The sequence below is a fragment of the Mobula birostris genome, chromosome 20 (genome assembly GCF_030028105.1).
Source record: "Mobula birostris isolate sMobBir1 chromosome 20, sMobBir1.hap1, whole genome shotgun sequence".
NCBI lineage: Eukaryota > Metazoa > Chordata > Chondrichthyes > Myliobatiformes > Myliobatidae > Mobula > Mobula birostris.
Genome location: NC_092389.1, coordinates 29128402 through 29156096, shown reverse-complemented (window position 1 = coordinate 29156096; position 27695 = coordinate 29128402). Strand labels below are relative to the sequence as shown.

Sequence of the window (27695 nt, the reverse complement as noted above, 5' to 3'; positions counted from 1 at the left end):
TTCCTCTTAGTTAGCAATTTTGGTAAATATTTACCTTCATTCAAAGGTTGCATAAGATAGTCCCTTGTTAACAAAGCAGACATATAAATTGAATCCAAATGATTGAACTTTCCAGGGAATGTACAGTTAGGCCTTCATCTTGTCCAAATGCTGACATAAACCTTATTAACTTGTCAGAGTGATAATGGATGACAAATTAGCCTTTCTCCAATAAGAATGTGGCTGAGATATACCAGATCACTCTGGCTTGTAGCACACTGAAAGAAGCTGTCTGCTTGGAAGAGTGTTTACTTTTGCCCTATTTTCTTTGGTTTCCTTCTTGAAAGTCTTGTGCATTGGTTGGACTTTATCCCAAGGGGTTGGGCAGCTTTGTCCAAAGGCACCATTCTCCATGTGGTGGGCCGACTGGACTGGCTGATCTTCAGCTTGCTCTCTCCCAACAGCCACACATGCTGGATTATGTTCAGGTTAAGGTCTCGCTGCACATATTAACTGTGTCAGCATTCACTGTGCAAACAGTACTCCTGCCACAGATAGAAAGCAGTTGGTTCAAGTCCCATTTCAGAAACCTGAACAAAAAAAAACTAGATTGATATTTCAATGCAGAACTGAGAATTACTCTGCTGAAGGCATCATCTTGAATGAATTCTTGCCCAAAACTTTGTGATTGCGATGACATCGTAAATGGATGACCTGGGATAGACGCTTTGACCTTTGGCTGTTGTGCATCATGAAATCAACCAACAGCGGAGCTTGTACTAACATATGCTGGTTAGATCAGCTGTCCATAAACTGTGAATAGGCAACAAAACCCTTCTATTACAGCTAATGCATACTTACTTTACCCCAAATTGCTCAATTCTACCTCCTACTCAAGATCCACAATTCTGACTGTTTGAGTAGATCTGTTGTCTCTGCCTGCTCCTGCCCCTGCCCCATGTCCTCATACCTTGATTCCATTCTATCCCCCTTGGTCTAATCCCTACCCACCTACCTCCATGACATCTCTCATGTTCTTGATATCCTCAATAACTTTCAATTCACTGGCCTTGACCGCCTCACTTTCACCATGGATATTCAGTCCCTATACACTTCTATCCCTCATCAAGAAGGCCTCAAAGCTCTCCGCATCTTTCTTAACAAAGGAACCAACCAATTCTCCTCCACCACCATCTTCCTCCACCTGGAACAAATGGTTCCTCACACTCAACAATATTTTCTTTGGTTCTTCCCTCTTTTGCCAGACTCAAGGGATAGCTATGGGCATACACATGGGCCCCAGCTATGCCTTCCTCTTCGTTGACTATGTAGAACAGTCTATGTAAAACAAGCCCTCCCCGGTAATGCTCCCCAACTCTTCCTCCACTACATTAACAACTGCATTGGTGCTGCTTCATGCACCCATGCTGAGCTCATCAATTTCATCAACTTTGCCTCCAACTTCCACCCGGCCCATAAATTCACTTGGTCTACTTCTGACTCCTCCCTCTCCTTTCTCAATCTCTCTGTCTCCATCTCTGGAGACAAATTGCCAAGCAACACCTTTTATAAACCTACTGATTCCCATGGTTATCTTGACTATATCTATTTCCATCCCGTCTCCTATAGAAAATGCTATTCCCTCTTCTCAGTTTCTTAATCTTCACTGCATCTGCTCCTAGGATGCGGCTTTCCTTTCCAGGGCATCAGAGATGTGTCCTCCTTCTTCAGAGAATGTGGTTTTCCTTCCTCCACCACTGATGCTGCCTCATCACATTTCCTCCATTTCCTGGGCGTCTGTGTTCACCCCATCTTCCAACCATCTTAACAGTGATAGAGTTCCTCTTGTCCTTAACTACTACCCCATCACCCTCTGCATCAAATGGATTATCCTCCGCAGCTCCTGCCATCTCCAAAAGGATACTACCACGAAACATACCTTTATCTCCCCCCTCTGCTTTCCACAGGGAGCGCTTCCCCTGTGAGTTCCTTGTCAATCTAATCCCTCCCCACTAATCTCTCTCCCGGCACTTATCCCTGCAAGTGGCAGAAGTGCTACACCTGCCCATTCACCTCCTCCCTCACCTCCATTCAGGGCCCCAAACAGTCCTTCCAGGTGAGGCAACACTTCACCTGCAAATCTGCTGGGGTCACCTATTGTGCCCGGTGCTCCTGGTGTGGCCTCCTCTACATTGGTGAGACCTGACATAATTTGGGGGACCGCTTCGTCAAGCACCTCTGCTCCATCTGCCAAAAGCAGAACTTCCTGGTGGTCAAACATTTTAATTCCAATTCCCATTTCCCTTCTGACTTTTCAGTTCGTGTCCTCCTCTTGTGGAGGAGCAACATCTTATATTCTGCTTAGGTAGCCTCTAACCTGAAGGTAAAAATATCGATTTCTCCTTCCGGTTAAAAAAAAATTCCCCTTTTCTTCTATTCACCGCTCTGGCCTTTCACCTCTTCTTATCTGCCCATCACTTCCTCCTGGGTCCCCTCCTCCTTCCCTTTCTCCTTTCGTCCACTCTCCTCTCCCATGAGATTCCTTCTTCTCCAGCCCTTGAGCTTTCCTGCCCACCTGGCTTCACCTATCACCTTCTAACTATCTTCCTTCCCCTCCCCCCCCCCCACCTATTTATTCTGGCATCTTCCTCTTCAAGTCTTGGCCCAAAACGTCGACTGTCTATTTATTTCCATGGATGCTGCCTGACCTGCTGAGCTCCTCCAGCATTTTTTATGTGTTGCTTTGGATTTCCAGCATTTGCAGAATCTCTTGTGCTTATAATGTGGTTCATTCTTTAGCAAGCTAAATATGAGGAAATCTATTGAGAACCTGCTGATAAGTTCAGGATTCTCGTCCCTGTACTCTGAGCAACAGAACATTCAGGGCCAACTCCTGATAACTGCTGACCTTCAAGTAAGGGCTGGAGTAGATGAAAGTTGCATTTTGTTAGATCCCCATTGGCTGGATGATGAGTACTTCTTCACCGAAGATGGATACGTTTATAGTCTAGTTACACCAACAGTAGGCTTTACTTAGAACCCAACTGGTCATTTGAGCAGTGTGTGTAACTCAGTTATCTGAAATTAAGATTGTCAACATTTTCTGGGCTCTAATGGACTGAGAGAGGTAATCTCAAATTCAATCCACTTACAGTCAGCGGCCACTTTATTTGGTACCTTCTGTAGGTTCATAGTCTTCTTCTGCTGCAGCCCATCCGCTTCAAGCTTTGACATGTTGTGTGTTCAGAGATGCTCCTCTGCACACCACTGTTATAATAGGCAGTTGTTTGAGTTACTGTTCCCTTCCAGTCAGCTTGAACCAGTCTGGCCATTCTCATCTGACCTCGCTCATTAACAAGGCATTTTCACCCTCAGAGCTGCAGCTCACTGGATGGTTTTTTTGTTTTTTGCTCCATCTTCTGTAAACTCTAGAGAATGCTGTGCATGAAAATCCCAGCAGTTTATAAGATACTCAAATCACCCTGTCTGGCACTAATAATCATTCCACGGTCATAGTTATTTAGATCACATTTCTTCCCCATTCTGATGTTTGTTCTGAATAACAACTGAACCTCTTGGCTATGCCTGCATGCTTTAATGCATTGAGATGCTGCCTCATGATTGGCTGATTCGATCATTTGCATTAGCGAGCGGATGTACCTAACAAAGTGACCACTAAGTGTATATCCCACAACTTTGAAATGTTCAGAGGGTCAGCTCGGAGAAATACGGGCCTTCAAGAATCCTTATGCCTGCGTCTTAACCTTAATAACAACTAGGGCAATAATAACTTCTTCAGGCCTACAGCTGACCTTAAAAGGAAGTCAATTGGTTTTCACTTCACCTACAGCAGTGTCAGGCAAAACAACAATGTCAAATACTAGTACACTGCCTGATCATCCACTGCTTACCACTTTCTCCCTTGTTTCTCCCTACAAAGTCTACCATCCAGTTGTGAAGATGTGGCTCTAATTCCACTTTGACTGATCTTCAAGTATATCTTTCATTTTATATAAAAGTTGCTGGTGAACGCAGCAGGCCAGTTAGTCCTGACGAAGGGTCCCGGCCTGAAACGTCGACTGCACCTCTTCCTAGAGATGCTGCCTGGCCTGCTGCGTTCACCAGCAACTTTTATGTGTGTTGCTTGAATTTCCAGCATCAGCAGAATTCCTGTTGCTTTCATTTTATTATTGGTTTAAGGCTAGTTCCAGCTCCAGCAACCCCTCCCTGTTATTGGCTGCCTCTGTTACTATTAATGCACTCCCTTACACTGATAATCATGCAGTGCTTTGGCTAGAGATTTACTTTACCAATCTTAACACGATTCAGCAATCTCTCCTCCAAAGTCTGTGCTACCACCCACTACTACAGGCATTAATCCTGTCAGGCAATCCACATAAATCTTAATTAATTAAAGGGAGTAATAGTAATAATGAGGAACAGAGATTAATATTGGGCAATTTTTAGCGAAGTATGCCAGCAGGTATGATGCAAGATTAAACTCTTTCCATCATATCCGCCATGACAGCAGTAAGATGCCGAATAGTGTCTCCAGAAGTTCCACTTTAATTACATATAATTTTTTCTGTGGTCTCATTTCACTAGAAATCCAATTAATTTCGACCTGGGTATATCCTAGACATCGTTGCACGCTACGACATACAGTCCCATACATGAGCTTGTGATTGCAATAAAAAAGATAAAAACATAAACCCTGATAATAAATTCTGGAAATAGTTAACAAGTCAGGCAGCATCTGTGGAGAGAGAAATAAAGCTAATGTTTCCAATCAGCAGGCCTTCATTGTAACTGGAATTAGAAACAGGGAAAGAGCAAGACCAAGAAGGGTGGTTTGTCATAGACTGCAGACTTGCTGCTTGCTAACTCACAATCACAAAATGTGCAAATGGAAGAATCATTTAGTGAAAACTTTGAACAATTTTGGGTCAGAGTATGACATTGACATGTGGTTCCTTAAGCTCGTGTTGAGCTTCATTGGCTAAGGACAGTGAGCTTACAGTGGAAGTGTGATGGAGAATTACACCAGCTCGGGACCACAAGTTCAGGCTTCACACTTGTGGAGTGTAGCCTTAACCAGTTACCCAACCTGCATTCAGCCTGCTCATTGTAGAGACCAATATGGTCAGTGAATGGGATACACTATATTGAAAGATGATCCAAGAAGGTGTTTTCCCCTAGAAGGAGGGGCTGAAGCCCTGTACAATCGAGAGGAGTAGATAGAAATTTGGATACATCTTTTACTGAGGATGATGTTATGGAAGGAGAGGAGAGTTGTAGATTTAGAGTCATAGAGCTGTAGAGTCATACAGCAAAGAAACAGGCTTTCTGGCCCACCTAGTCTATGCCATCCATTCCCATCTAAGTTAGTTGCACTTGCCTGTGTTTGGCCCATAATCCTTCTGATCCTTTCCTATCGATATATCTATCCAAGCACATTTTAAATGTTGTTATGTACCTGCTTCAACCATTTCCTCTGGCAGCTTGTTCTACATACTGACCATCTTCTGAGTGAGCAAGACGCCCCTCGTAAGAACATAAGAAATAGGAGCAGGAGTAGGCTATCTGTCCCATCGAGTCTGCTCCGCCATTCAATAAGATCATGGCTGATCTGTTCATGGACAGATGAACACCTCCACCTACCTGCCCTTTCCCTATAACCCTCAATTCCCCTAATATGCAAATATCTATCCAACCTTGTCTTAAATATATTCACTGAGGTAGCCTCCACTGCTTCATTGGGCAGAGAATTCAACAGATTCACCACTCTTTGGAAAAAGCAGTTCCTCCTCATCTCTGTCCTAAATTTACTCCTCTGAACCTTGAGGCTATGACCCCTAGTTCTAGTTTCACCTACAATTGAAAACAACTTTCCTGACTCTATCTTATCTATCCCTTTCATACTTTTATATGTTTCTATAAGATCTCCTCTCATCCTTCTGAATTCCAGTGAGTACAGTCACAGGCGACTCAATCTCTCCTCATAGTCTAACCCCCTCATCTCTAGAATCAACTTGGTGAACCTCCTCTGCACCATCTCCAAAGGAAGGAGACCAGAACTGCATGCAGTACTCCAGATGCGGCCTCACCTGTGCTCTGTACAGTTGCAGCATAACCTCCCTGATCTTAAATTCAATCCCTCTAGCAATGAAGGAACATTCTATTGCTTTCTTGATAGCAAATCAACCTTTTCTGATTCAGGCACAAGCACTCCCAAGCCCTTCTGCACAGCAGCATGCTGCCATCTTTTACCACTTAAATAATAATCTGATCTTCCATTTTTCCTTCCAAAGTGGATGACCTCACATTTACCAACATTGTACTCCATCTGCCAGACCCTTGCCCACTCACTTAACCTATCTGTATCTCTCAGCAGATTCTCCATATCCTTTGCACAATTTGCATTTCCACTCAATTTAGTGTCATCAGCAAACTTAGATACACTACACTCAGTCCCCTCTTCGTATATCGTGAACAGTTGTGGGCCCAGTACCGATCCCTGCGGTACACCACTCACCACTGATTGCCAACCAGAGAAACTGATTCCCAACTCCCTGCTTTCTATTGGTTAACCAATTCTTTATCCATGCCAATACATCACACTCAATTCTATGCACCCTTATCTTATGGATATGACTTTTATGCAGCACCTTACCAAACACCTTCTGGAAATCCAAGTAAATAACATCCATCTGTTCCCCTCCATCCTCCGTGCTCGTTATATCCTCAAAGAACTCCAGTAAGTTTGTCAAACAGGACCTGCCTCTACTGAATCCATGCTGCATCTGCCTGATGGATCCATTTCTTTCCAGATGCCTCTCTATTTCTTCTTTAATGATAGCTTCAAGCATTTTCCCAACTACAGATGTTAAACTAACTGGCCTATAGTTACCTGCCTTTTGTCTACATCCTTTTTTGAACAGTGGCGTGACATTCGCCGTCTTCCAATCCACCGGGACCTGCCCAGAGTCCACAAAATTTTGGCAAATCATCATGAAAGCCTCAACTATAACCTCTGCCATTTCTTTCAGTACCCTGGGATGCATTCCATCAGGACCATGGGACTTGTCTATCTTCAGGCCCACAAGTTTGCTCAGCACTACCTCTTTAGTGATAGCTATTGTATCAAGGTGCTCACCTCCCATCATGTCCATAACTTCTCCCTTTGGTATGTCAGACGTGTCCTCCCCTGTGAAAAATGACACAAGATAGTTATTCAAAGCCTTGGCCATTTCCTTATTCCCTAATATCAATTCTCCCTTCTCATCCTCCAAGGAACCTATGTTGACTTTGGTCACCCTTTCCCACTTTATGTAATTATAAAAACTTTTACTATCTATTTTTATATTTTGTGCTGTTTATTTTCATAACCTATCTTCCCTTTCTTTATAGCTTGCTTAGTGGTTCTTTATTGCTTTTTAAAATTTTACCAATCTTCCAGTTTCCCACTACTCTTGCCAACTTTGTACGCACAGGCTTTTAGTTTGATGCCTTCCTTTATCTCCTTAGTTATCCATGGCTGGCTCTCCCTACCCTTACTGTTCTTGTTTTTAACTGGAATATACTTTTGTTGAGCTCCATGAAAAATCTCTTTGAAAGTCTTCCACTGTTCCTCAACCATCCCACCATATAGCCTGTGTTCCCAGCCTATCCTATCTAACGCTTCCCAAATCCCATTGTAGCTTGTTCAGGCTTAATACTCTGGTTTTAGATAAAACTATTGCACCCTCTATTTGTATGAGAAACTCAATTATACTGTGATCACTCTTTCCATCAAATCTCTCCTTCTCACTTTAACCTATGTCCCCTAGTTCTTGATTCTCCAACCTTGGGAAAAGGACTGTGCATACTTACCCTGTCTTTGGCTCTCATGATTTTATACCTCTTAACAAGCTCACTCTTCACTAACCTACACTCCAGTGTATAAAGTCCCAACCTGCTTAATCTCTGCCCATAACTCAGTTGGAAGAATGAATTGGTGTAAAGATCCCTTTGAATGAGAAGAGGGAGGGCAAGAGATGATGGTATCATGCTCTTGATGGTGGAAAAGATGGGGACTATTTTATGATAAATGGGAGAGGACAAAGTGAACCTTACCATAATTTAAGGAGGGAGGGGAAAGAATAAGAGCAAAGTGTATAAAATGGAACAGGTAGTATGGGTGAGGGCAGTCAACCTTGGCACTGGGAAAATCCTCATTGTGGACAAAGCAAAACATATTGGAAGAAATGATAAGGAAATTGCCAGAGATGATGCTACAGACTTTAAGAGAATGGAGCACAGTCCTTGCAGGAAGTTGGGGGCACGGGAGGAGCTAGCTGTGAGAATCAGTGGGTTTACAGTGGATGGTTTCTAGTCAATTCTCAGAAATGGAGATGGAAGGGTAGAGGAAGAGACAAGACTCATCGATGGAGCATGTGGTGACCTGTGGCACCTTTGGAAAGGAGTACAATGGCCTTCTCCCAGCAACCATGACGCCATCTGCACATCAGACCACAGGGATAAGCCAAGAATCACAAACCCGCTGAACATGTGAAATGTTGCCCTGTTACACCCAACAGGGCATCTGTTGAAGATCCAGTGTGATCAAAGGTTTTCTGTATAAATTCAGGTGACATAGAACTACTAACCTTTCAGAATAAAAATAAAAGTTTAAGATTCAATAGTGCTTTGCATGGTATGGCAATAGACCTAAAAGACGGTGGCATATGGTGACACAACCATCTGCAGGTCCCCCTCGAGTTGCCACCATCCCGCATATCACCACTGTAAATGTGGAAGTGTTATCTTGTTGCACACATGAAACATGGCAGTCAGGATCCCTCAGCAGTCCTGACCAGAAAGTCTATTTTATTATGATGGTTGAAGATGAAATGAAGACGTGATATACCCCCGCTACTCACTGCCCTTCCCATGTGCCGCAAGGGATGGACAGTGAATGTGGGCCATCCAGAGACACCCGCATCCCAAAAGAATGAACATTAAAAAGTGTCTGATGATCATTTGCAGAATTGCTGAATAAACATCTCATTAACACCAAGCTGCAGCTTACTGCGGACAAAGGGTCATGATTTTCAAATTGACCTTGGCGAACGTTTCATTTTATTTGATTGAATTAGGACTTGACTGAGTGATACAGTTTGACACACTGCCGCCTGCATAAGGCAGCCAGCTGAACCATTTCTAGCTGCAGCTGCTGTTCATTATGACAATTTAAATTTTGCACTGGATTGGAAAAGTGCTTAAGTCTTCAGCTTCATTTTTGGAAGTATGTAAATTGGTCTTTGGATTGATACAAAACTATTTGCCACAGGCAAGTTGCTAATAAAAGGCAGCTTGTTACCATCGTTCATTTTGTGGTGGGGTTGTCTGATGTTATTTGCTATTCACACTGTTGTGACTGTAAGCATAAACATCCTGTTATAGTCAGCTCTCAGGGTCCTGCCTACTGAGGTCAAGGTTAACGAGAGGCTCCATATTGTGATACTGCCAATAAAAACCTTCTTAAAACTCACACAGAAAGACCACATTATTGCACCATTGTCATCACTATCAACAGCAGCAATATCTGAGGCCACCCTTGGCTCAGTTGTTCTTCCACCTCGGTATCCAGAAGGCTCAAGTTGTGCTTCAAAGTCAAGCACAGAACTGGGTTAATTTCCCATTCAGTTTTGAGGGATTGCATTGTGGGCACTATGTTTAAGAAAGGGGCACAAAAAAAAAATCCAAATGGACAATTCAATGAATGAGTCGTAAGACCGAAGACACAGGAGCAGAATTAGGCCATTCAGCCCATCAAGTCTGATCTGTCATTCAATTGGGACTGATCTATTTTTCTTCTCAACCCAATTCTCCTACCTTCTCCCTGTGACCTTTGCCGTCCTTACTAATCAAGAACTGATCAACCTCTGCTTTAAATATACCCAATGACTTCACCTCCACAATAGTCTGTGGCAATAATTCCACAGATTCTGCACCCTCTAGGACTAAAGAAATTTCTCCCCATCTCTGTGCTAATGGGATGTCCTCCTATTCTGAGCTGTGCTGTCCAGTTCTAGACCCTCCCACTAACGAAACATCCTCCCCATGTCCACTCCATCTAGGTCACTCAATAGTTGTTAGGTTTCAGTAATATGCCCACCCACCCCCCCGCATTCTTCTGAACTCCAGCAAGCACAGACCCAGAGCCATCAAATGCTCCTCATATGTTAACCCTTTCATTCTCGGGATCATTCATGTAAATCGCAGCTGGACCCTCTCCAATGCCAAAACATCCTTCCTTAGAAATAAGGCCCAATGCTGCTCGAAATCCTCCAATTTTGTTTTGACCAATGTCTTATAAAGCCTTTGGATTACATCCTTGCTTTTATATTCTAGACTTCTCGAAATGAATGCTAACATTGCATTTGCCTTCCTCACCACCAACTCAACCTGCAACTTAATCTATAGTGAATCCTATACCAGGACTCCCAAATCCTTTTGCAACTCTGATTTCGCTCCACAATTAGAAAATAGTCTACACCTTTATTCTTGCCACCAAACTGCATGGCTATACACTGTCCTACTTCTGCCACTTCTTTGCCCATTCTGTCCATTCCTTCTGCAGATTCCTGGTTTCATTTATATCATCTGCAAACTTCACTACAAAGCAAACAATTCCATCATCCAGATCATTAACACGCAACGTAAAAAGTAGCAGACACCATACTAATCCGTGTGGAACACCACTAGTCACCGGCAGCCAACCAAAAAGGGAATGTCATAGAATGTAGAAGAGTACAGCACCGGGAACAAGTGCTTAAACCCACAGTATTGTGCTGAGCTAATTAAACTATTTATTAAATGCTTAACTTAACTAATCCCTTCTGTCTAGGCAGTGGCTATATCCTCCATTCTTTCCAAATTCATGAGCCTATCTAAGAGCCTCTTAAATGTCTTGCCTTTTCTACCACCCCAAGCAGTGCATTCCAGTCACCCACCGCTCTCTGTGTTTAAAAAAAAAGTTGCATCTCACATCTCCTCAGAACATACGTCTCTGGGGTTAAGTGCAGATCCTCTGGTATTAGACATATCAACCCTGGGTAACAAATTCTGGCTGTCTTCTCTATCAGTGTTTCTCATAATCCTATGAATTTTATCAGGTTTTCCCTCAACCTCTTCCATTCCAGAGAAAAATAATCCAAGTCCAACCTCTCCTTATAGCGCATGCCCTCTGACTGAAGCAGCGTCCTGAAGTATTTGAGCTCTTCTTGAATTTCCAGACATTTGCCCCCAAAGTGAAGTTAGAGAACTCAGGCTTTTGATCGCTGTATATTATGTTTCCAGAGCGGTGCTGTACAGAAGCTCCACGCTACATTTACAACATTTCTGCAGGAAGCACACTTCAAGGGTTCCATACTGAGGCTCGGCCTGTGATCTCATTCCTCCATTTCCCCACTCCCTGCCTTCAGCTTCCCACTCCAGACATTCTCAGATTTCGTGTTTATTGTGGCCTTTTAAATCATGGAGCCAGAATCATTTCATGCAAATGACACCCCTACCCAGTGCTGACGAAACCTGGAAATTCATCAGCAATGCAAGAGTTGTGTTTCAAGCCCACTGACAGACCCATTCCACTGATTTCAGGACTTTTGCACTGTGGTTCATCCTGAAACTGAGATACGTGTTTTCTGGATATCAGCCTTTTGATATTTTCTTTACTTACTTCCTCATGGGATATTGGCATTGTTGGCAAAGCAGAATGCATCGAACATCTTTAATTGCCCTTGAGATGAGGAGGCAATTAAAAATCAACTACGTTGTTGGGTCTGGAGTCACAATTAGTCCAAGCTAGTTAAGGACATCTTATCCTCTCTCCTGAAGAACACCTGGTAATCCAATGGAATTTTAAAACAATCCAGTAGTTTTGTAACAATAGTACAACAACTATTTCAGTTGAATTTCAGATGGTGACGAGAGGGCATACAGGAGTGGGATATATCAGCCAGATGAGTGGTGTCACAGCAACAACCTTGCACTCGACGTAAGTAAGACCAAAGAACCGATTGAGGACTTCAAGAAGGGTAAGACAAGGGAACACGCACCTGTCCCATAGATGGATCAGAAGTGGAAAGAGTGAGCAACTTCAAGTTCCTGGGTTTCAACATCTCTGAAGATCTCCTGAAGTTTGTGTAGGGGAACACTTTGCATCCAGTGACCACAATGCCAGTAGTTTCAAAGTAAATATGCAAAAAAATAGGCCTGGTCCACTGATTGAGATTCTAAATTGGAGAAAGGCCAATTTTAATGGCATCAGAAAGGATCTGACAAGTGTGGATTTGGATAGGCTATTTTGTCGGAAAGTGGGGGGCCTTGAAAAGTGAAATTTTGAGAGTACAAAGCTTGTATGTGCCTATCAGAATAAAAAGCAAGGATAGCAAGTATAGAGAACTTTTATTGAGACCCTGGCTAAGAGAAAAAAGGAGGTGCATAGCAGGTAAGGCAAGTAGGAACAAATGAGGCACTTATGGAGTACAAGAAATGTAATAGAACACTTAAGAAAGAAATCAGGAGGGCTAAAAGTAGGCATGAGTTGCTGTAGCAGACAAGGTGAAGGAGATTTCTAAGGGATTTTACAGATATGTTAATAACAAAAGGATTGCAAGGGACAAAATTGGTCCTCTGGAAGACCAGAATGGTAATCCATGTGTGGAGCCAAAACAGACTGGGGAGACCTTAAATGAATTCTTTGTATCTGTATTTACTCAGGAGACGAACTCAGAGCCTATAGAAGTGAGGCAAAGTGGATTTCAACTTCATGGACCCTGTACAGATTACAGAAGAGGAGGTGTTTGCTATCCTGAGACAAATCAGGGCGGATAAGTCCCCAGGGCTTGACAAGGTGTTCCCTCGGAAATCATTCTTAGTGACATGAGAGGTACCACAGGATTGGAGGATGTTATTCAACTGTTTGAAAAAGGCTCTAAACATAAACCAAGACATTATAGGCTGGTGAGTGTGACATCAGTTGTGGGAAAGTTATTGGAAGGTATTCTAAAGGACCGGATATATAAGTATTTGGATAGACATGGATTGATTAAGGATAGTCAGCATGGTTTTGTACGTGGTAGATCATGTCTAACCAAACTTAATAGATTTTTTTGAGGAGGTTACCAGAAAAGTGGATGAAGGTAAGGCAGTGGATGTAGTCTACATGGACTTCAGCAAGGTATTTGACAAGGTCCCGCAAGGGAGGCTGGTCAAGAAGGTTCAGTCGCTCAGCATTCAAGATGAGTTAGTAAATTGGATTAGACATTGGCTTTGTGGGAGAAGCCAGAGAGTGGTAGCAGATTGTTGCCTCTCTGACTAGAGGCCTGTGACTAGTGGAGGGATCAGTGATGGGTCCTTTGTTGTTTGTCATCTGTATCAATGATCAGGATGATAATGGGATTAACTCGATCAACAAATTTGCGGAAGACACCAAGGCTGGGTGTGTAGTGCTTGCAGCAGGATCTGCATCAGCTGGAAAAATGGGCTGAAAAATGGTAGATGGAACTCAATGCAGACAAGTGTGAGGTGTTGCACTTCAGTAGCACCAACCAAGGTAGGTCTTACACAGTGAACAGTAGAGCACTGAGGAGTGTGATAGAATAAAGGGATCTGGGAATACAGGCTCATAATTTGTTGAAAGTGACATCTGCGGCAGGCTACAGCACCCAGACAAACCTGTCACGGAGACATCATGCTGCAGAGTGCAGATCCAACAGCCTGCTCCCGCCATAGCTGGCGACACGGGTTTGTTCTATGGTGGAGCCGTAAGGAGAGGAAGGGTACCCATTGGTAGTTAGCCAAGGGTAGCTACTGTACACAGGTGTTTTATACATTGTTGATGAGTTCCCAATTTTTGTTCTGTTGCCTCGCATAAGTACTTGTTGACACTCCTTTCAGACCTTCTACTGAGCGAATCAGTGAAAAATGAACTGATATCAGGAAGAGAGGGACAGTGAGCTTTATAACACCAAGGGTAACCTTTCTCAGACTCCTTCTTCTCATCAATGACCCAAGAGACTCCACTGGCTCGGGCCTCCTGCTGTTTCAACCAATACCAATGAACACAGACGACTATTTCCCTTCAGCCACTGAGTTCTTGAACCAACCAGCACGGCCCTGACCACTACCTCAGTATAGTGACCATTTTGCACTAAAATGGATGATTTTGTTCAAGTTGTGGTTTTTTCTTGTAAAATCTGTTGATAAATCATGTTTAATTTGTGCTTTTTTTCTTGTGAATATTACTCGTGATGCTGCTACAAGTAAGTTTTACATTACACCTGTGCATGCATTGTACTTGCGCGCATGATAATAAACTCAGCTTTGATTTTGCCGTTGACTTGACTTGAACTTTTGAATTTGATTTTGAGGGCAGAGCACGCAAGACCACACAAGACTGGTAGACTGCACCCCATACTGAAGATCAGCTCCAGGTCTATCAGGGCACCTGCTGCACATCCTCACTGTGTTGCTGCCTTACTCGCTGCCTGTTAAGTGAGCTTAGTTGAACTATATCTGTGCTTTACTGACTGTGTGCCTGCATCCCAGCCCCGAATCGGTTACCTTGTCTCTGAGCAATCCAGCTTCGAGGTAAGTGGACACGAAACAGAAATAGAGGACCACAAGAGTCCCACGGGAACCTTGAGCATCTCCTTGCTGCCGCAGAACAAATGCACTTTGATGGAGTGGAATGTTTTGCAGTCGATGAGCACTCCATCATCGGGAGGGTCATTGACTACAGCAGGGTTAAATGTCTGCTGAATAACTGCACTCAAAGACCCCACAGGAAGTCAGTCAAGGTCACAATGCTGAGCACCTGCTCATTCTGACTGGCCTTGTCACGAGCACACATAACATAATCGTCCATCTGAACACAAGGGACCACCCCGCCCCCACTCTCGTAGCTGTTTCTGGTTCTGTCTGCCATTCACCTCTCCCCTGGTGGTTCCCATTCTCACCTGCTTTGCTTATCAGAGACCAACACTGGTAGCCTTTTGTGTTCCCACTTATCTCCCTCCATCTGCTATCTCCCATCTTCACACTCTGCGTCCTTCACCTTGCTCCATCTGCCTCTCAGTACTGTTTCTCCACCCCCCCGACCCCCGTCTGCCTCTATCTATCAATCACCTGCCACTTCATCCCAACTCCACCTGTGCTCCCTTCCCCCACCTGCCTGTCATCTTCCACTCCTCCGCGGTCCTTCAGTCAGCTCGGGCTCCTGTCTGACCTCTCCCCTTCCCCTCTTTAAACCGGCCACCTCACCGTTCCACTCTCCGTCCTGCTGCGGGGTTTTGACCCGAACCTTCGACAATTCCTTTCCACCCGCAGATGCTGCTTGACTTACTGAGATCCTTCAGCAGATTACCTGCTTGCTACAGATTCCAGCACCTGCACTCCGTTGTGTCATCAACAGCTGAGTGTTCACATGATGCTAACTGTACAAGTCGAAAACGATCCCAGAGGTTTGGTATGATCCCAAAGCAAAGAAGCTGAAGACAACGGTAACTTCAGTAGCCATTGGTAGTATGTGACCACAAAATTAATTTTCCAGTAGGACCCTGTGCAAACTGCTACCATCTAACTGGACATCCCGAGTCAACCTGGCGACCTCTGTCAAGGGAACTAAGTAATGTCTGTACACTCTGATTGCTGAACATTGCCCTCAGTTTAGCCTTCCTCATGTCAGGAGGAGGTACAGTATGTACATAGTAGAGCAGCCTACAATCGTTCACTTAAGATCTTGATATCTCCACTAAGCCCCTAGGTATCGTAGCCCAGATGACCACCATGCTTCTGTTGAAAGCTGCCAAGTTCAGCTCTACTCCACAGCTCGGAAACTAAAGTGCAAAATTTACAAAGTTAAATGTTATAACGTTTCTTAAATAACCTCTCACCACCACTCGACTGTGAACAGTGCCTTCACAGTCAGGAAGGCTGCTGTCGGGTGCAGCACTTGTTTACAGACGTGTCTGTAAAACCCTCATCCCCCTCAATGCTGCTGTGGTCTTGCCTTGCTTTCCCTGTCCAGTTCCAATGGATGCTTGGGAAACCCTTATACTGTCAAGTGAAATTCAAAACTGTTGTTAAAATTCTTTAAAATTAATTACTATGATAATGAAATTGGAATTCTCCTCTTCTGAGAGGGTCACTAATATGGAGTAAAATGTGGTTGTTGGGCCAGGGGTCATTTCTTTGAGCTGCTCTTTCAGTGAATTTAACTGAAACTTATAAATCAACATTGTGAGACTATCTCACAAACACCCAGGGATTAAATCAGAGATATCTCCCACGGATTAGTCAATCCACAGCCTAATATAATCACCCTCACAGAACCAAGTTTTACAGACAACATAGTAGGTACCATCATGGCCCCAGATATGCCGCACCTCGCCACGGAGAGACAACATGGTGTAGCTACAGGACAGATCCGCCATGGAGTCCAGTGCAACAGTGCAATCTGGGAGGAGGCTGCTGCAAGGCTTCAAGGGGCTGGAGGCAGGCTGGGTGAGTGGATGAGGACAGGGCAGATCAAATTTGTGGACAAATGTGAGCTCATCCATTTTGATAGTGGAAAAAAAAGGAAAGGAAAGAATGATTTTTAATTGGTGAGAGGTTGAAAGGTGATACCATTCAGAGTAACCAGGATACCTTTACACGCAGAGAAACACACAAAGGCAGATACTAGCTCCCCTCACCCTATCTCATCCCCTCCTGGCTTGATGAGTGTCTCCAGTGCCTTTGTGTGTTGCTCCAGATCTCCAGTATCTGCAGTCTCTCATGTCTACCTTTGTACATGAATCAGTGGGAGTTAATATGTGGGTTCAGCAAGAAAGCATCAGAAGGGCAAATAATATATTGTCTTTTGTTGCACGAGCATTTAAGTACAAGAGTACAGAGGTCCTACTGTAAGAAAGTAAGTACATGTAGAATACTATGTACTAGTTTGCCATGTGAAACAAACAATATATTTATGATAGAGGGAGTACAGCAAAAGCTCGTGGAGAGTTTAAGGATCTGCATTCTTTAGAGATGAGAAGAATAAGAGGCAACTTCATTAAGATTTATAACATTCTTAAGGGGTTTGATGTGGAGACGATGTCTCCTTCAGCCAAGGTGTTCTTAATAAGGTTCACAATTGCTATAAAGAAGGGATTGGCTACTCATGGCTGAGATGAGAAGAAAGTTCTTCACCCAAAGAACAGTGAATTCTTGGCCCTAACAGGCCATGGAGACTTGGTTGCTGAGTGTATTCAAGAGAGATCGATAGATTTTAGGTATTAAGGGAGTCAAGGAATATCAGATTGGTACAGGAAAGTAGTATGGATGTAGAGATTAGGTCCACAGAGTACTACAGCATGGAAGCAAGCCCTTCAGCTCAATCTGTCAGTGCTGAGAAACATGCTTCTCTAAGCTTCTCCTATTTGCCTGTGTTTGACCCATATACATCTAAACCTCTCCTCCCTGTGGACCAGGCCAAATGTTGTGAAATGATATAATTATACCCACCTCAACCACTTTCCCTGGCAGATTGTTCTGTGAACCAACCCAAGTACCCTCTGGATGAGAAACTTGTCCCTCAGTTCCCTTTTGAAATTTTCCCCTCTTCATTTAAACCTATGCCCTCTGATTTTAGACTCCCATACCTTAAGGAAAAGACACTTTCTACCTTATTTATGCCCTCATGTATTGTATTTAGAAATCTCTATCTGGTCACCTCACAGCCGCCTTCAAGGAAAATAGTTCCAGCCTATCTAGACTTTCCTTATTACTCAAGCCATCCAGTATAAGCAATATCCTTGTGAATCTTTTCTTCACTCTCTCTAACTTAATTACATCCTTCCTATATCATGGCAACTAGAACTTCAGACAATACTCCAACTGCGATCTAACCAACATTTTGTACAACTGTATCGTGACATCCCAGCTCTTGTACTCATTGCCATAATTGATAAAGGAAAGCATGCCGTACATCTTCTTCGTCATCTTGTCTACCTGTTTTACCACATTCAGCATATTATGTACTTAAATCTCTAGGTCTTTCTGTTTAACCACACTGCCCATGGCCCTGCCATTCACTGTTTAAATCCTGCCTGGACTAACTTCCCAAATCCAGCACTTTGCTCTTGTCAGAGTCTATTGGACACCATACTATCGGACCAGACAATAATTTAGCTGTAGTATTGAAGACCTGTGCTCAGGAATTCTTGGCAAGCTGTTTCTGTGCAGTTAATACACTGACATCTTTCCAAAATATGGGAAATTGGTTAGATATGTCTGTTTGGTCAAGACAAATCCAATCCAACTAATTATGGCCCAATCAGTAATGGGAGCTGGCATCAACATTATTAAGCAGCAATTCCTTACCAATAACTACCCAATGATGTCCAGTATGGATTTCAACAGGACAACTTAACTCCAGCCTCATCGTGTTCTTGAACCACACATGGACTGAAGAGCTGAATCCCCAAGGACAGCTCAGAGTGACTGCCCTTGACATCATCCTGAAGCACGGGTAAAACTGAAGTCAGGGAGATAACGGTCCGACGGTTGGAGCCAGATCTCATAGAAAGGGAGATGGTTGTGATGTTGGACATTAATTATTCCAGAATATCACTACAGCTTTGCCAGGGCAGTGTCCTAGGCCCTACCATCTTCCGCTCCTTCATCATTGACTCCCCCTACATCAGGGTGGTGATATCCACTGATTGTACAATGGTCAATTCTGCAGAATTCTTCAGAAGCTGAAGCTCTATAACATCTTGCAGGAGCTGATGAGTGGCAAGTAGCAGGCGTGCTCCAGAAATGCCAGGCAGTGACCATCTTCAATGAGAGGGAGTTTAACTACCCACCTTGGAAGCAATGTGGCTGCTCCCAACACCACAACCTCCATCACTGGGAAGGACAAGGGCTTCAGGGTCATGGAGATGCCAGCACCAGGTATAGGTCATAGCCATTGGGTCTAAATCCTGGAACCCCTCCAATAGGAAGAAATGGAGCCGTTCAAGAAGGTAGCTCATCAGCACCTTCTTCAGACCACTCAGCAACTGCTTGCTTTGACAGAAATGCCCAAATCTGGGAGAAAATGAATTCATTAAAACCCTTCCAGCCTGGCTGGTAGGTACCAGCAGGCTGCTCTGTCACCTGAATTCTATACACGGAAATATCCCAGTGGGCAGCAGTAGAGATCTGGGATGATCGTTCCAGTCCTTTAGCAAGAGTGGGCACATGCCAGAAGACTATGCACTGCTTCTCAAGTAATGAACTTCATATCTCGGTCAGGGAGTCCGGTCCTTCTAATCAATTGAGCCCAGTGCTATAGGATGTAACCACAGAAGAGCTAGAGGCAATTTATTTAAGTACATCTGGTCTTCTCCAATTTGTGGTGAGTGAACATAGAAGAGAATATATCTGTCTCCTTTCTATTCTGAGTTCATGTAATTAAAAACCCAAACCAAAGAGCTTATTTCAGGCACTTCGATGGCTGGCAGCTGCACTTAATTATTGGTGCATTTCCTTCTCCTCGTTTGCAACTGCTACCAGAATTTCTTGTGCATTTGTGTTATTGACAAATACATCTCAAGATTGATTTATATTGACGCAAGTCCTTTTTAGGAGGGGGAAATGAGGCAGTAAAATGCGTTTCATTCGAACGGACCTTTGGGAGTCAGTGTGGTTTCCAGTTGGAATCAGGAAACTCACTCTACTTGCGTTGCTAAGGCCTGGAGCAGCCAGCAAGTTGACTGATTGGGCTTAGATGTTTTCATGCAGACCTTCTGGGCAATGACTGATGCAATCTGGGTGGCCCCATCGTGAAGAGCATCCAATGAGCACAGTTCCAATTAGAAAGCTGTGGTTTCAGCAAGTGTACGGTGGCATTAATACTTGTTGATATTGGAAATTAGTTCTTGATTCCTGTTTCATTTAGTGACTTATTCATGCTCCATATAGTTACATAGAGTCACGTCCATTTAGTTTACCCTGAGCAAGACCCAATAATCTACTGACATTTTTTAAAGTAATTACATCCAGTTTCTCCATATTGATCATTTTTTTTTAGGTTTCATGAAATGTGTACTATTTACTCTTGGTATATAAATAGTAACTTTCTTACAAAAATAGACAGAAAAACATAAACATTTTCACTTCCCTAAGGGATATTTGCTCTGTGAAAGAAGTTGTGCTAATAATGCCCAGAGTATCACTTCACCTCAGTGTACCAGTTAATGATCTGGAAGTGGATGACGATTTAGGTCAATACTCACTGCAATCTATTTACTCGGAAACAGAGACCATTTAAACAGGATGTGAGAGCAAACCATCAACGCGCAGCATTTCAAAGTCAGCAGGCAGGCCAGGTGTGACAAGTGGCAAATAGAACATGTGCTGGGCAACGGGGAGAGTTTCACCACCTGGCCTTTGTTTCCTAGTAGAGTTACCTTCATGGTTTCCACCAGCACTGATTGAAAACTTAACTGGACCAGCCTCATAAGCAGAAGGGTTAAGAGCAGCTCAGAGGCTGGGTGCATGAAAGTGACTGACATATCTCCTGAAAGCCCAAAGACTTTCTACCATCTACAAGGAACGAGTCAGGATCACAATGGAATGCTCTCCACTTGCCTGAATGAGGCAAGCACCAAGATGAAGCTTGATAATGTCCAAGTCAAAGCAGCCCACCTGATCAGCATCCTTTTCACAGCCCTAAGTGTTCAATCCATCCACCAACAAAGGAGCAGTAGTAGTCTGGAGGATAAATTAATGGAGAATACAAGTTTTCTAGATCTGCTGTTGAGGATCAACAAGCTAACAAATTATGCTAGGACATTTTTGTGCAATAGGAAAGGGTTACTTGAATGACTTTTACTGAGATTGGGGGGCTTTTAGTGAGTCAATATGATAGACTTTTACACAAATGTGTTTACATATATGTAGAAGTAAGGAGGAGAGCATTCTGAGTGGTTGCTCCCATGCACAGGATCGAAAGAGGCTGCAGAGGGGTGTACATTCAGCTAGCTCCATCGTGGGCACAACCCTCTCACCACTGAGGACATCTTCAAGATTCGGTAACTCAAGAAGGTAGCACACATCACTAAGCACCCTCATCATCTGGAACATACCCTGGACTTGTTGCTACCATCAGGGAGAAAGTGCAAAAGCCGCACTCAGTGATTCAAAGACAGCTTTTCCCTCTCCACCATCAGATTTCTGAGCAGTCCATAAAGCCATGAACACTACTTCATTTTTCCTTCTTTTGCACTATTTATTTATTTTTAAATTTGTAGAAACCTTTTGCCTTTGCACCGTACTGCTACTGCAAAACAACTAATTTCACATCATATACTGAAAGTCAGTGATAATAAACCTGATTCTAATTCTTGTCTAAAACCAAAGTTTTAAATCAAAATGATACAAAATGCGAAGATCTGCGGCTACAGCTAGCCGGAATATTAAAAACTATGAGTAAATCCAGAAAACAGATAACTTCTAAAGAATTAATAAATAATTTATATGTAATATCTATCTCTTTAAGGCAAATAAAAGGAAAAGTGGTCCAGAAACAGCTATCAAGAGAAGTTAAAGATAATGTCAGATCAAAGGCGAAGACATTTCATGTTGCCAAAATAAAGCAGTAAACCTGAAGGCTGGAACGGTTCAAAGCTTAGCGGAGGACTCTTGAGCACTGATAAGGAAAAGGACATGAGATCTGGCAAATTGTAAGAGGGTCTATAGATACGTAAATAGGAAAAGATTAGCAAAAGTTACTGTTGATCCTTGACAGACTGAATATTTTTCTTTGTCGTCACAAAAGCAGACATAGTAAACTTTCTGGAAATAGCTGAGGAACAGAATAAATTAGAGCCAATAAATTAGAAAAAGTGCTAAAAACTCCAGTTGAATAAATGAATCGAACTGAAAGGCAATAAATCTCCAGGGCTCCGTCAAGGTCGTGGCTCAGATTTTGGTATTTTTATTGTTGCTTTTAGGTTTTGGGGACAGAGAGGAGAGTTAGGGGTCATGTTAGGGTTTAGGGACAGTGATATGGGGGACATTAGAAGTCAGTCTGGTGTCTAAGTGTCTGCTCTGTGTTCAAGGGCCAGTAACATGGATGTGAAACACCCATGGTCAGATGTCAGGCAGGCAGACCAGTGCAGATGAGGGCTGGTGGACTATCCCCCCCAACCGTCCCTCACCCTGGGTCAGCAAGTTGTCAATGAGTTCTGCAGTCAGAGTAGAGTGTGGGCAGGAGGAATGAGGTCTGATTACTCCCTGAGTTTGCAAATCCTTAAGACCATAATTCAAGGCCTAGTGTTTGGGGTCCTGTCATTGGCATCTCTGGGGTCTGAGGCCTAGTGTTTGGTGATGAGGGGGTCCTAGGGTCGATGCTGAAGATCGAGCCCCAGGGGTCAAATTAGAAGTCTGGAAGTTGAAGCTCATTGGCCATAGGCCAAGCGTGCAAATCTCTGAATTTGCTGAGATGTTGAAGGCACAATGTCTGTGAGTGCAAGTGCATTGGAGGCTGGAGGCTGAAGACAATCTGTTCTGGAGTGGAAGACTGTTTACGTGCGTGGGTGGGAGGGAGAAACAGGGCTTGTTTTGCTGTTGTTGTTTCATTGCTTGTTGTGTTCTGTGCTGGTCTGCCAAGCGTTGTGGGTATGCTATGGTGTTGGTGAAGCTTGCTAGCTGACCCCAGCGCACACTCAGGTGTGCAGGCTGTTAACACAAGTGATGCATTTCATTGTATGTTTAAACGTACACATGATAAGTAAATTTGAATCTTGATCTTGATCTGATGACTTGTGTATGAAGGCTTTAAAGAAAGTGAAGATGCAGATACTGGACACGAAAATGGTCATCATTTGAAATTTTAACACAGTTCTGATGTACCGGAAGAGGCCAAATTTTTACTCCAGTCTTTATTGATGCTCTGTGCTTGTAATGCTGCTGCAAGTAAGTTTTTCATTGCATCTGTACCTGTGCATATGACAAACTTGACATTGATTTTGAATTTAAGGAAGAAGGAAAGGAGAACACAGCAAACAATAGCTGTAAGTAAGTAAATTACAAGAAACAATTATTAAAGAAGTGGTTATTTTATGGGTTCTTACACACTCAGAATCTACAAAACAAAATCCCTCTATCAATCTACCCCTTCTACACAACAAAATACGTGAGATCCTGGAAAATGCCAACCACTTCACGTCCCTTAGGAGCCATCACTGAGTGAACTGAGGTTACTGCCACAACATTTGACTGACTGACAAAAGCGATGTTGGAAGATACTGCATATGCATTACTGCATCCTTAGACCATATAATAATGACAAAGAAATTCTTCACACAGCCAAAGACCTTCCCCGCTAAGAAAAATGGACGGAGAAAGTATCATCAAAGCACAGTGAAAGGAGCCATGAAAATATCTTCTCCGCTGAAATGTTTTTGATATGAGTGACTCTGGACTCCATTTCACAACATGTTATCCGTGACTAACCTTAGACAAATAGGCTGAAAAACCAACGAACAAATGAAAATTACAAGACCTCTGGAGTAACAAAAACCTCTGCAGAAGCACAAAAACATGGTAAAGAAATAACACTGGTGCAAATTCATGACATCATCTCCTTCGCTTGGGAAGAGGAGAGATGCTGGAGATCTCAGAGGCATTGTAATTCCAGCCACAGTGAAGTAATACAGCCTGCAGACATCGTTAACAGGGGAAATAGCCAGTCTTCTCCACTCCAGGCATATTTACGGGCAATCCAAGGAGCTAAGGATGTCGGGTCCTGTGGTTTGTAGGCGTAAATAGGAATAAATTGATCCCATTTCTGGATCAGGAAATATGGAAAATCAAACCCAAACTGATTAAAGGCAGTTGAACCCTCTGTCTAAGTAAAGTGTGGCCCTAATGGATTGCCACAAGGCTTTGTAGAGTTATTAGCATTATGTACATTTTTATAACCAATAAAAGGGCTCTGCCGTTAGGAACCAAAAATGGTCGGGTAGTGAAGATGTTGGGTCTTGAGTCTGTAGCTGTCCACTCTTCAGTCATACTCTTAGGTAAGGTGGTCAACCTGAAATGTACATTCTGCTTCTCTCTCCCCAGATCCTGTTGAAAGTTTTCATCTTTGTTTTTTTTTGTGTTCTTCAGGTTTCCAAAACCACGAGCCTTACAGACGATCTGCTGGAGGAACTCAGTGGGTTAAGCGGCATCTGTGGGAGGAAAGGACTTGTCAACATTTTTGATCAAAACATCAACCGCTCCTTTCTCCCTAAAGATGCTGCTCACGCCATCGAGTTTCTTCAGTAGTTTGTTTATTGCTCCAGAATCCAGCATATCTATTTCTTGTATCTCCTGTGTATCCACAGGGTTTCATTTTATCTCAACAGCCATTATTTCAGCATCATATACTTCTCCTGAAGCTCACTTGGTGAACAGGTCAAACTCCATGCAGAACCTTTTCCATTCTCAGGACAAGAATATTTTCTGTACTGGTCCTTGGAGTCATGGTTCTAAGGACCTGTTCAAAGTGCTGAGCAGCGAACTGACCAGTTCCCTTAGCGACATTTTGCAGTATTTTACATCTCAGTCTGATGTTGAATAGTGTGGTTTATTTCCTCAGAATGTTGAACCAGTTATCAATGATTAGTCTTCTCCACATAAACACATAGACCTAAGATTCAACAGGAATGTTACCTCATTCCCCAGGAGGATTCCCAGTAACTGTTTAGAAATAGGTATAGGTAATCTCCAAATTTCCTAACTCTGCAAGGATTACTTGTGTAAGATATAAAGTTCAGATCATAAACATTGTAGCATTCAAGTTAAAACTATTATCTGGTCACTGGGTAAGAAAAACATCTCTCTTTCATATAAACTGGCATCCATCATAATGACCTTTTAGGAAGAATTGACTAACAGTATAGTGTGGCAGTGAAAGGATATCCCTGTGCAATTGGTATTGAAGCTATGCTGAGATTCTGGTCATTGTGTACTTTGGCAAATTCAGGCAATCAGTCTTAGGGTTATCTAAAGATCTTTGTACATTGGATGTCTTGGGCACTTGGTTTTGATATGATCTAGAGAAATTTGTCATTGAATATTCTGATCATTGTTTGTCAGGGCCAAATGATATTCTTTAATTCAGGAGAGATATACTTGCATTGAAGGGAGCTCAGAGGAGGCTCTTAGATTGATCCTAGGATGAAGGAGTTAACCTATGAAGTAAATTAGACATATTTGTCCCTTACTCATATGGCATTAGAAGAATTAGAGTTGATCATTTTAAAACATGTAAGATTCAAGGCAGCTATGACAGGGTGGATGGTGAGAGGATTGCTCCTTCCTTGAGGGAACCTGGAATTAGAGGACAGAATGTCACAGAATTTTATGAAAAACAATACATAAACAGACAAAGACTGATAAATGTCAATGTGCAAAAGAAGACAAACTGTGCAGGGAGGATGAGCTGTAAAGCATCTTTGAAAGTGAGTCTGTAGATCCGTAGAATCAATTCAAAATAGAGATGAAAAGTTATCCACACTAGTTCAAGAGACTGATGGTTGTAGGATAATAACTGTTCCTGAACCTATACCTCCTGCTGACTGATAGTAGCAAGGAAAGGGCATGGCCTGGATAAGAATCCTTGATGGTGGACGGTCCTTTCTTGTGGAAATGTTCCACGTAAGTGAACTCAATGTATATTTTGGATGTCTAGAAAGCTATGGTAGCTAAATTATTGAATATATTAATGGCCAAGATAGACTTTTGATCTATAAGAGAGTCAAAGGTTATGCAAACAGGAAGGCAGGTGAACGTTTTGCTCATTACATGTGATAGCCATTGGATAATTCAGCCATGGAATAGTTTGGTTATTGGGTGGTCTTGTCATTGGGTAGTCTGACCATTGAATGGTCTGCATTGATTGGTCTGGGCATTGCGCAGTTTCGCTATTGGATGATCTGGCCATTGATTGGTTCAGCCAATCAAGTTAGTCTGGTCCATGGATAGTCTGGTCATCAGAGAGACCATCTATTGGTAGTCTGTAAACTGAAAATGATATTTATTGGATATTCTCACTACGCAGAGCAAGAACGTCTGTTCCTGCGACCATCCCTGTTCCCTGGTTATCTGCATAAGTTCTTATAAAGCTTATACCAATTAATTTCAGACTTTGCTCCCTCACATTCATCTCCACCACCACTGCTCTTGTGAAAAACTGCTACCTTTCTAAATCTCCTGTGTAAATAACAAACATGGTCCATTGCCTACAATCTTCCACAATTTATCACTGTTTTTCTTTAGAAAACCTAATGTTATTTTTGGCCTTTACCCATAACTTAACACATAAGCCAACGGAGGAGGCTGGAAATGGCAGTTCTGGAGAAGAACAGCAATACTTTTACTTTGCTCTGGAACTGCATCTCCCTGTACACCCTATCCTCATTATATGCGTCTTCAGACAATGCGGATTCACAGTTATGCATCGAACATATTTCCACCAACTTCTCTTTATATGCATCCAAAACTCACAGTTATGCGAGGCTGTTGGGATGAGAAGCACCGCTTTCCCGCCAATACAAGTCACGTGCGCACGCCTTGCAGTCTCACTCCCGCCAGTCTCGTATTGGTGTTGGCAGCGTGTGGATGTGTGATCTTGCGCTCTTAAACTTTTGTTGTTATTATCTTCAGTGCACTGACTTTGTGCTTGAAATATTTAACTATACCTCCTAAGCATCCTACGTCAAGTCCTGGGCCATCTGCCAAGTGGCAGAGAACTACTTTAACACTTGAAAAAAAGTTGTAACTTATAAACAGGGTGGCGTCAGGTGAAGGTAACACAGCTCTGGGATGCTACTTCGGCCTGGGTGAGTCCACGATCAGAAACATAAAGAAAAATGCTGAGAAAATAAAAAGTACAGTGATTGATTCATCACAAGTGTCTTCAAAGATTGTTACCAAAGTGTGTAACCCGATTATGACAAAAATAGGAGAAAATGTTGAGTTTGTACATTGAGTATGAAACAAAGAAAAAAGCAACACTCAGTTCCGATCAGCTTCGTGTGAAAGCTTTGGAAATTTATGGTCGCCTTTGTTCAGAGGCTAGTGAGGAAGTGTCAAGTGATATTATTAGCTTTAATGCAAGTAGAGGATGGTTTTCTAAGTTTGATTATCGTCACGGGCTTCAAAACTTAGCTGTGAGCAAGCTAGTGCTGACCATGAAGCTGCTGAACACTACCCTTTGTAGTTGCGGGCTATGATAGCTGAGTTAGGCATCACACCAAAGCAGGTGTTTAATGCAGATGAGATCGGGCTTTTTCAGAAGCATAAGCCGAAACGCACTTACATAAGTAAGGATGAAAAGACTGCGTCAGGTTTCAAGGCAGCAAAGGATAGGTTGACTCTGCTTATGTGTTCCAATGCCGAAGGAGACTGTAAGATGAAGCCTGTCTTAGTTTACCATTCACTAAACCCCTGTGCTCTTAAGGGTTTGAGTAAGAATATGCTTCCTGTCCACTGGGCAGTTAACAAGAAAGCATGGGTCACCGGTCAAATCTTTGAAGATTGGTTTGCTAATCATTTTGCTGTTGAGGCTGAACGCTACTGCCGGGAACAGAATCTTGCCTTTAAAGTTCTTTTGTTGCTTGACAATGCGCCAGCCAATCCTAAACGCTTGG

At 42.9% G+C, this 27695-nt stretch overlaps 1 long non-coding RNA gene across 1 annotated transcript in view; it reads right to left on the bottom strand.

Moving 5' to 3' along the window:
- The window catches only part of LOC140185116 (uncharacterized), a 35018-nt gene extending 8325 nt beyond the window's left edge, over nucleotides 1–26693 (bottom strand). The window contains exons 1-2 of the long non-coding RNA XR_011882502.1: nucleotides 26551–26693; nucleotides 7136–7186 (exon numbers count right to left, since the gene is read on the bottom strand). This is a non-coding gene — a long non-coding RNA (uncharacterized lncRNA). The remainder of the gene's footprint in view (nucleotides 1–7135; nucleotides 7187–26550) is intronic.
- Nucleotides 26694–27695: the final 1002 nt, after the last annotated feature.